The following is a 10,477-nucleotide window of genomic DNA, read 5'->3' as shown; positions in this document are numbered from 1 at the left end:
TAAATTGGCACAGGAACTCGTTCTCATGGTTTGGAAGAGTGGCAATCCTAAAAATGACCGTCCTCCCTAAAGTGCTATACTTACTACGGCTATCCCCATCGCTCTCCCTAAAACCTTCTTCCAAACTTACAAAACTATGTGCAGGACCTTTGTATGATCCCACCGAACACCAAGATTGAGCTGGGATAAATTTGTTTTCCTAAGAATAAGGGAGGCCTTGGTATGCCCGATATCCACACGTATCATAACGCCACATTGCTTACCAGAATTGTAGATTGGCACATCCACCATAAAGATAAAGCTTGGATCTAATTAGAACAAGACATGGCCCACATACCCTTAGCAAACCTCCCGTGGATATCTAACCAAGCTATTCCCCCCACTTGCCGGACCCACCCCCTGATAAACTCCTCTTTGCAGGCACTGCAGCGGACACGCTGCACTCTTAACCTTACAACGCCACAAGGACCTATGACCCCTTTATCACTCAATCCAGATTTCCCCCTGACGTTACCAGATACGATTTCCAACAACTATATACCACATACCGAGCACATCAATTCTTTGAACGAGGGAATCTACTGTCGCATCCTGCAATGGTTGCGAAATTTTCCAAACTCCGACTACCATTTTTCAAATTTTTACAACTTCGGCATTTTTTCAACTCGTATAATCCACAATTAGGTTGGTATAGACACTTCACCCAGTTTGAAACCCTGTGCAATAGTAACGAACCACAAAAACATCTGATATCTACCATCGTCTCATTGCTAAACTCGGATGCAAGGGTACACAAACCCACCTTACAACGGTGGGACACTGAACTCCTAACCAATTTGACTGAAGATGACTGGCCGAGGATATACGAACACACACATAAAGGCACCATAAACGTTTCGGTACAAGAAAATAGATACAAAATCTGCTCACGATGGTACCGTACCCCTGATAAAATACAGAGATTGTTCCCTGATATCCCACCCACATGCTGGAGATGTGGCTCCGGCCTAGGTTCCTTTTTACATATCTGATGGGAATGTCCCTTGCTTCAACCATTTTGGAAAGAGGTACATGACAAAATAATTCAGATAACAACATACCAACTGGACTATTCTCCGGCCCAGTAGTTGTTACACACATCATTATCACAAAGAAGTTATCGGAAATCCCTACCCCTGCACCTGATAAACTCAGCCACATTATGCATTCCCAGACACTGGAAGACACCCTCCTCACCCACACTAGAGGAATGGTACCGTCAAGTTGACAAGATTGCAGACATGGAGAAATTTATCCACCAAGCTCAAGATAGACACACTAAATTCAACAACCTTTGGGCATGTTGGATCCATTTCAGGTCATCCACACAATCTAATAATCCCACTTTACCACCCTCACAAACATAACACTTAGACCTCAAAGGTATTAAAAAGCCATCCCCCCTACCATCCAGGTCCATTTTCACCCTCCCAATTTCCCATGTATCGTATATACCATTCCCTTCCTGGACACAATGTTTGGAGGCGACCTCCCTGAGACTTCTTATATCCCTTCTCCGGCCACCTCACTCTACAAACCTCATATCCCCCTTACATCTCCTCCCCCTGAGTTCATTTCCATTCCGGATATGCTAAATTTCACAATATTTTTACGTTACCTCTGTTATATGAGCCATAACCAACAAAACAACTTACAACTGAGGTGCTTCTCATACCCATTGACTGCGCTCTCCACTCTCAGGATATGCAGGGCATTTCCTCCATTCACAGCTAGTTCCCATTGGGGGTGAATGGTCCGGAAATGACCACCAGAGAATCTATGCAGTAGATGGATGTTTGAGTCGGAATATATACAACATTCTCTATAGATTTGTCCAAGCTCGTATTAGCCACGAACTGCTCAATTCTAAGCCCCCGTACACACGGTCGGAAAATCCGTTGGAATGTGTCCTATCGGACCGTGTTGTCGGATAATCCGACTGTGTGTGGTATGCATCGGACTGTTTCCGTCGGAATATCCGTTGGACCAAATTTTCCAACTTGTTGGAAATATGTTCCGACAAACTGGTCCGATAGGACATACTCCGATCATGTGTCGAGAATTCCGATCGAACAAAGTGCCACGCATGCTCAGATTAAATTCCTAGACCAAAGCTATTGGCTACTAGCCTGAACGTAGTCCCATCATAACGAAATTACGTCATCACGTTCTGAAAGATCGGATTTTTCGACAACTTTGTCCGACCGTGTGTATACAACAGTTTCGGACACAATCCGACGGACAAAATCCGACGGATTTGGTTGGCAGAATGTCCGACCGTGTGTACGGGGGCTTAGAGTCCCATAGCCTCCACAACAATAAATCACTATAGAAACAGCTTATTCATGACATTCCCCCACTAACCCTTTTAGTTATAGTCAGAGAGAACGACACCTGCATTACCGCACCCCATATGTCAACAGATGGTTGCTATAACTCGAAGGCTTAGATTTAACTTAGACCTTAAATATGTATGTATGCACACAATAGCTTTTCTTTCATAAGGTACTACTGTAAACATTGATCATTTACCGAGTCATTTTCCGATACTCTTTGTACTTATATTACTGTACTTTGTGACTGTACTACACTCTGTACTTGTTATGTTGATGTTTGCATTATTTCAATAAACTATTTGAAACAAAGAAAATCAGGCGAACATTTTTGTCCAAGGAAAAATCATACAATTTTCTAAAAGTTTGTGCACAACTTTTGACAGCCAATTATGAACACAAATTTCCGAAGGGAAAAATACCAACATTTTTCTTGTATGGGAACAGAATGGACCATTTTCGTATGATTTTCGTATGAGAAATAGCAGATACGAAAGACTGCGCATGATCAGCGCAAGTGAATTTTTGTGTATTATTTCTATTCTCGGTTCCGACTTGATGCGAAACATTGAGGAAAAACGGCTGATTGTTTGTCCAATTTCTCATAGTGTGTACAGGGCTTAACAAACCAGGACTGTACAAATACCCCCCCCAAATTACCACTCTTTGCAAAGTAGACATTCCAAGGTATTTAGTAAGAGGCATGGTGAGTTTTTTCAAGTTGTCATATTTTACCACAATTCTTTGCAAAATCAAGATTTTTAGTTTTTACAAAATTGTCATATTCACAGGTTATTTCTCTAACACAGCATATGCATACTTGCAACTACACCCCAAAATACATTCTGCTTGTAATGAGTGAGTTTTCAGGGATCTCCTAAAGGTGGACAGGGTAGGGGCTGATCAGAAATACCGGGGCAGGGAGTTCCAGAGGATGGGAGAGGCTCTGGAGAAGTCCTGAAGGCGAGCATGAGAGGAGGTAACAAGGGAGCTAGAGAGCAGGAGGTAATGGGAGGAGGGGAGGGGACGATTTGGGCGATATCTGCAGATGAGGTTGGTGATGTAGATGGGGGCACTGTTGTGGATGGCCTTGTATGTTATGGTTAGCATTTTGAATTTTATACGGTGAGGTAGGGGAAGCCAGTGAAGGGATTGGCAGAGAGGGGCCGCAGTCACGGATCAGTTAGTGAGGTGTATTAGTCTAGCAGAAGCATTCATAATAGACTGAAGGGAGGGGGGGATAGCCTGCGTAAGGGTGGGCCATTAAAGAGGAAGTAAACCCTGATGGGTTTACTTCCTCTTTTTTTCCCTGCAAAGGTAAAGCATAATGGACTACTATGCATCGCATAGTAGCTCATTATGTGTCACTTACCTGACACAGGAGCCAGCGAAGTCGCCGCTGATCCCTGTAGTCCGCCGCGTCCATCTTGCTGGTGGCGTCTCGCAGCTCCGACCAATGACAGCGGCGCAACCGCGATGACGTCACTCCCGCGCATGCGCACGGGAGTCGCGCCTCGCAGCTCCGTTGCTGTCATACGGCGAAGCCGCGATGACGTCACTCCCGCGCATGCGCACGGGAGTCGACAAATTTGGCAAATCCATTCTTGGATTTGCCGCATTTAGTGCGCCTGCGCGCCGCTGTCTACGGCGCATGCGCCGTAGACAGCGGTGCCCATTTTCGGGCAAATATCTCCTAAACCATATAGGTTTAGGAGATATTGCTTGGACCTACAGGTAAGCCTTAATCTAGGCTTACCTATAGGTCCAAGTTGTTTGGAAGGGTTTACTTCCCTTTTAAGGAGAGAGTTGCAGTAGTCAAGGTGGGAAATAATCAAGGACTGAAGAAGTTGCTTTGTGGTGTCATTAGTCAGGAAGGGTCGAATTCTGGAGATGTTGCGGAGGTGAAGGCGGCAGGATTTAGCCAGTGATTGGATGTGGGGCAATGTTGCTGACACAACACCCAAAATTTACTGGCACAGCCAAGTTTTTACTGGCGTTTCCAAAAGTTACAAAATTACATTTTTAAGTGCAAATTAGAGTATTTAGGCTACAAACATATAAAATATGCAATTAGCAATATGATTTAAGGTAGATAGTAAGGCAAGCAACATATTTCTTATTTTATTTTCGATATAGTAAGTAAGTAGCTCAGGGACAGGACTCAGGAGGGCAGGAAATTAGAATGGGCGGCACACATAAAATGGACTCTCATAGTGACACTGACAGCAGTGTGCAGAGGCACAGATGAGGATGTGACCTCGCTGACACAATAAGTCCCCTCCTGAGTCACAGTGACAGTCTCTCTCCAAGCTAAGTGGTCCCTTCAGTCCACTCCAGTCTAAACAGCACTGACGGTCCCAGCCTGTCTTGCTTCCATACCGCAGACCCGCACACAAGGCTCTGGCCGCTCTGCTTGGCTCCATTGCACCGTCACCGCCAGAGCCAACCGATCACACTGTAGAAGGCACTCGGATGGTCTCAGCCGGCTCTGGACCAAGCCGAGCGTCACAGCCATATTTTTTACTGGCATTTTTTTACATTTACTGGCAGGAGAAAATTGCCTGTTTTTTACTGGCTGCCACAAAAAATACTGACGGTTGGCAACACTGATGATGAGCTGTAAGTGACACTGAAAGTGGAGGAAGAATGGAGGGGGACAGCAGAACGGAGGGGGGCAGCATAACGGAAGAAGAACGGAAGGGGACAGCAGCAGAATGGAGGGGGACACAGAGGAAGAACAGAGGGGGATAGCAGAACAGAGGGGGACACGGAGGAAGAACGGAGGGGGACAGCAGGAGAACGGAGTGGGACACAGAGGAAGAACAGAGGGGGGTAACAGAACAGAGGGGGACACGGAGGAAGAACAGAGGGGTACAGCAAAACAGAGTGGGACATGGAGACAAACTGGAGGGGGAGAGCAGCAGAACAGAGGGGGAACAGAGGGGGACAGCAGAACAGAGGGGGACAGCAGCAGAACGGAGGGGGACACGGAGGAAGAATGGAGGGGGACAGCAACAGAATGGAGGGGGACAGCAGAATGAAGGGGTACATGGAGGAAGACAGCAGAACAGAGGGGGACACGGAGGAAGAACAGAGGGGGATACGGAGGAAGAACGGAGGGGGACAGCAGAAGAACAGAGGGGAACAGCAGTAGAACAGAGGAGGACAGAAGCAGAATGGAGGGGGAACAGAGGGGGACAGCAGCAGAACAGAGGGGGACATGGAGGAAGAACAGAGGGGGACAGCAGCAGAACAGAGGGGAACAGAAGCAGAACAGAGGGGGACACGGAGGAAGAACAGAGGGGGACACAGAGGAAGAACAGGGGGGGGGCACGGAGGAAGAACGGAGGGGGACACGGAGGAAGAACAGAGGGGGACACGGAGGAAGAATGGAGGGGGACAGCAGCAGAATGGAGGGGGACACGGAGGAAGAACAGAGGGGGACACGGAGGAAGAACGGAGGGGGACAGCAGCAGAATGGAGGGGGACACGGAGGACGAATGGAGGGGGACAGCAGCAGAACAGGGGGGGACATGGAGGAAGAACGGAGGGGGACACGGAGGAAGAACAGAGGGGGACACGGAGGAAGAACGGAGGGAGACAGCAGCAGAATGGAGGGGGACACAGAGGAAGAACAGAGGGGGACACGGAGGAATAATGGAGGAGGACAGCAGCAGAACGGAGGGGGACAAGGAGGAAGAACAGAGGGGGACACGGAGGAAGAACGGAGGGGGACAGCAGAAGAACGGAGGGGGACAGCAGAAGAACGGAGGGGGACAGCAGAAGAACAGAGGGGGACAGCAGAAGAACGGAGGGGGACACGGAGGAAGAATGGAGGGGGACAGCAGCAAAACGGAGGGGGACACGGAGGAAGAACAGAGGGGGACACGGAGGAAGAACGGAGGGGGACAGCAGCAGAACAGAGGGGGACGCAGAGGAAGATTGGAGGGGGACACGGAGGAAGAATGGAGGGGGACAGGGAGGAAGAACAGAGGGGGACACGGAGGAAGAACAGAGGAAGAACAGAGGGGGGCAGCAGCAGAACAGAGGGGGACTGAACTAATAAAGTCTATACAATAAAAAAAAATTGCTGTGCGCCGCTAAAGTGTTCGGGTTTGACTCGAAGAAAAGGTGGCAACCCTATGTATTGTGTATGTGTAATGGGAAAAGTGCAGCGCTAGAGATACAAATGTACCCCAGGTATGAACCTAGGGAAAAAGGGGGACCTGCACAATAAGAATTGTCTTGAAATGCGCAGAAGGTTAGTGGAAGTGTTAGGAGTGAAAACACAAGTGTGATGTGCGCTGATAATGAATCAGGTGCAATCAATGCTATCAAAGGTCGCGTAGCTCCATGTGATCAGGTGACACCTTAAAAGAAATAAATATAAATATATATATATATATATATATATATATATATACACTTTTGTGTAGGCTCCATCACACATTTTCCATAGGAATTTCTGTCACACAAAATCCGTTGTCGGAAATTCGATCGTGTGGACACAATTCCAACGCACAAAGTTCCACGCATGCTCGGAATCAAGCAGAAGAGCAGCACTGGCTATTAAACGTCATTTTTCTCGGCTCGTCGTACGTGTTGTACATCATCGTGTTCTTGATGTTCGGAATTTCCGACCAACTTTGTGTGACTGTGTGTATGCAAGACAAGTTTGAGCCAACATCAGTCAGAAAAAAACCATGGGATCTTGTTGTTGGAAAGTCCGATCGTGTGTACAGGGCGTAATAAGAACATTCTCACAGATACCGTCAGTATAGCTGTATGCCAGGGTTCCCACAACATACATGTTTTATTCCTTGAATAGCGGGACTTTGTCAGCTCTGACGAAGTTCTGCTTATTCAAGGAATGAAACATGTAAACGATTAGCTTTTTTTGCTGGGATAGGCACCCCCGATTTTGTTCACCTACCTTAGCCAACACTTTTTTTCTGTGGGCTTCAGAAACCAAACTGGAACCTGATGAACTTGACGATATGTAAATCTTGAGATTAACAGCACAGGGGACCTCAATATGGACTTATATGGATAACTAACTACTGAGTACAGACACTGCGGCTATGGACTATACTATTTCATGGATCACCAACACCTTGATATACATTGACACCCCACTTTGGATGTGGAATCACAGATTGGAAATCATTAGCTGGAGATCTGTGGCTATTGCATACAGATGGACAAATTGAATCTCATCCCACATTCTCTATGTGACCAGCTATCAGTAAGTAACCACAACAGAGCCCTATATAAATCTATCACTACAAATTGCCTACAGGATATACCTGCATGTTGTGGGAACCCTGGCATATGGCTATACTGACAGGATCTGTGAGACTGTTCTTATTAGTGTAATAGAGAATATAAATGTAGCGCTAAACTGTGATAATAAATTACAATACCGATCAAATCACTTCAACTGGTTGGGTGAAAAGGTATGTGAAAAACATAACAAAACAGTACATTGAATAAATACTAGTGAACCACAATAGTCCAAATAAACAGAAAATGCCCACAAGTGAAATGTCCTAAAATGGAGAACTTTCTCTTGGATCTCAAACTGAAGTGGGGGACATAAATGGTGGATAAATCAAAGAAATAGATGGATCAACAGTATATATTTTGAAAATATTCAAAATGTGAAGATGGTTACTCTTACCGCACCAGAGGAATAGAGATGGACGAACTTCCGATGGGACGTTACGCGAACCGCGAACGCGGCCGAAAGTTCGCGAACCGCAAAGTTCGCGGCGGGCCCCATTGACTTCAATGGCAGGCAAATTTATAGGTCAAATTTGCAGCCACAAAATAATTACTAGCTGTGCACACATAGTCCCACCACATGGCCAATGACATAACACATGTTTGAAGTGGATCTGGGATCGATAACTACAAGCATTCATTTTTTATATGTGAAATTCTGACAATTCAGGACTCAGGAGCGCATGAAGGCAATGGAGGAGAGGGAAGGTCAGGGTAGGCTATGAAGAGGGTCAGGGGCGGGCTGGGCTGGGGGGCAGGGATGCAATTTCCCCCTGGGCTGCTCTGATATGCTGTGGCAAAGGCTGCTGTGCCGTCAACTCAAGAGCACACATGCGCAGATCTTGAGCTGGCCGAGTACTGTGATCCAGCGATGTCTTCATTTCAGGGCTGACAGTCTGTGTTACACAGCACAGCACCGCCCAGCCCCTCCAAGACCCTCCCTAATCCACACCATTGGCTGGCAGAGGCTGGACCTGCTTCTTTCCCCCGCCCACACTCTGGGGCAGCCCGTGTGAGGTCTGTGAAGAGGATGTGTGGGGCGGGAAAGTTCAATCTGAGCGGTCGGCTGGAATCCAGTGAGGCTCCTGGGAGGCGGGACCATCCAAGTAAGTGAGCTCCTCTCTCCTCCTCTCTGAAGCCAAAGAGTTTTTTTTTCTAGCAGCCTGAGCAGTACCTTCAAGGTGGTAGGATGTGGGCTCACACTGGCATGCTGCGGTTTGGCTGCAGTGCTGGTGTCCTGGCAGTCTTCCTGCATGTTGCCCCTGGTCCCATAGAGGCTGCACATTTTTAATGCATGTTCTGAAAGTGCACAAAATGTCCTGCATGCTGCATCTTTGGTGCAATTCCAGAAAATGCAGCAAAAATGTGCACCCTAAAAGAAGTCCGAGGGAAGTCCGGGGGACTGTGGAAGCCGCAAGTACACCCGCACTGCAGCCAAACTGCAGCATACTAAAGGCTTGTATTCACTTGCAGCACTCCTCTAAAAAGCGATCCATGCTCAGGTCACTTTTCAGAGGCATTTGACAGGCAGTGAGGAGCTGATATTACATTTCATCCCTGCCTGTTTTACATAGTTACATAGTTAGCCAGGTTGAAAAAAGACACAAGTCCATCCAGTTCAACCTTAAAAACAAATAAATAAAATAAAAAATAATCGTACAATCCAGATACCCAATTTTATGCCCACAATTGATCCAGAGGAAGGCGAAAAAAAAACCCAGCAGAGCATGCTCCAATTTACTACAGCAGGGGAAAAAAAATTCCTTCCTGATCCCCCAATAGGCGATCGGATTTTCCCTGGATCAACTTTACCTATGTTAGTACCTAGTTATATTATGTACCATCAGGAAAGTATCCAAGCCTTTCTTAAAGCAATCTACTGAACTGGCCAGAACCACCTCTGGTGGGAGTCTATTCCACATTTTCACTGCTCTAACTGTGAAGAAACCTTTCCGTACTTGAAGCTGAAATCTCTTTTCCTCTAGACGTAAAGAGTGCCCCCGTGTCCTCTGGGTTGACCGTACAGAGAACAACTCAACACCAAGTTCACTATATGGACCCCTAATATATTTGAACATGTTAATCATATCCCCCCTTAATCTCCTCTTCTCAAGAGTGAATAAATTTAGTTCCTCTAATCTCTCCTCATAGCTGAGTTCCTCCCTGCCTCTTATCAGTTTGGTTGCCCTTCTCTGCACTTTCTCCAGTTCCCCGATATCCTTTTTGAGAACTGGTGCCCAAAACTGAACGGCATATTCCAGGTGAGGTCTTACTAATGATTTGAACAGGGGCAAAATGATATCTCTTTCTCTGGAGTCCATACCTCTCTTAATACAAGAAAGGACTTTGCTCGCTTTGCAAACAGCAGCTTGGCATTGCATGTTGTTATTGAGCTTATGGTCTACCAAAACCCCCAGATCCTTCTCCACTATGGATTCCCCCAGTTGTACTCCCCCTAGCATGTATGATGCATGCATATTCTTAGGCCCCAAGTGCATAACTTTACATTTATCAACATTAAACCTCATCTGCCACATAGTCGCCCAATTAGACAGTGTATTGAGGTCGGCTTGTAAATTGGAGACATCCTGTAAAGACGTTATTCCACTGCATATCTTGGTGTCATCTGCAAAGACAGAAATATTACTTTTGATGCCAGACCCAATGTCATTTATAAAGATGTTAAAAAGCAAGGGTCCCAGCACTGAACCTTGGGGTACACCACTGATAACCTTAGACCATTCAGAGTAAGAGTCATTAACCACGACTCTTTGAATTCTGTCTTCTAGCCAATTTTCTATCCATTTACAAACTGATATTTC

This window comes from Lithobates pipiens, unplaced genomic scaffold (genome assembly GCF_037356315.1).
Source record: "Lithobates pipiens isolate NorthernLeopardFrog02 unplaced genomic scaffold, aLitPip1_a1.2 Scaffold_8, whole genome shotgun sequence".
Classification (NCBI taxonomy): domain Eukaryota; kingdom Metazoa; phylum Chordata; class Amphibia; order Anura; family Ranidae; genus Lithobates; species Lithobates pipiens.
This window is presented reverse-complemented; position numbering follows the sequence as displayed.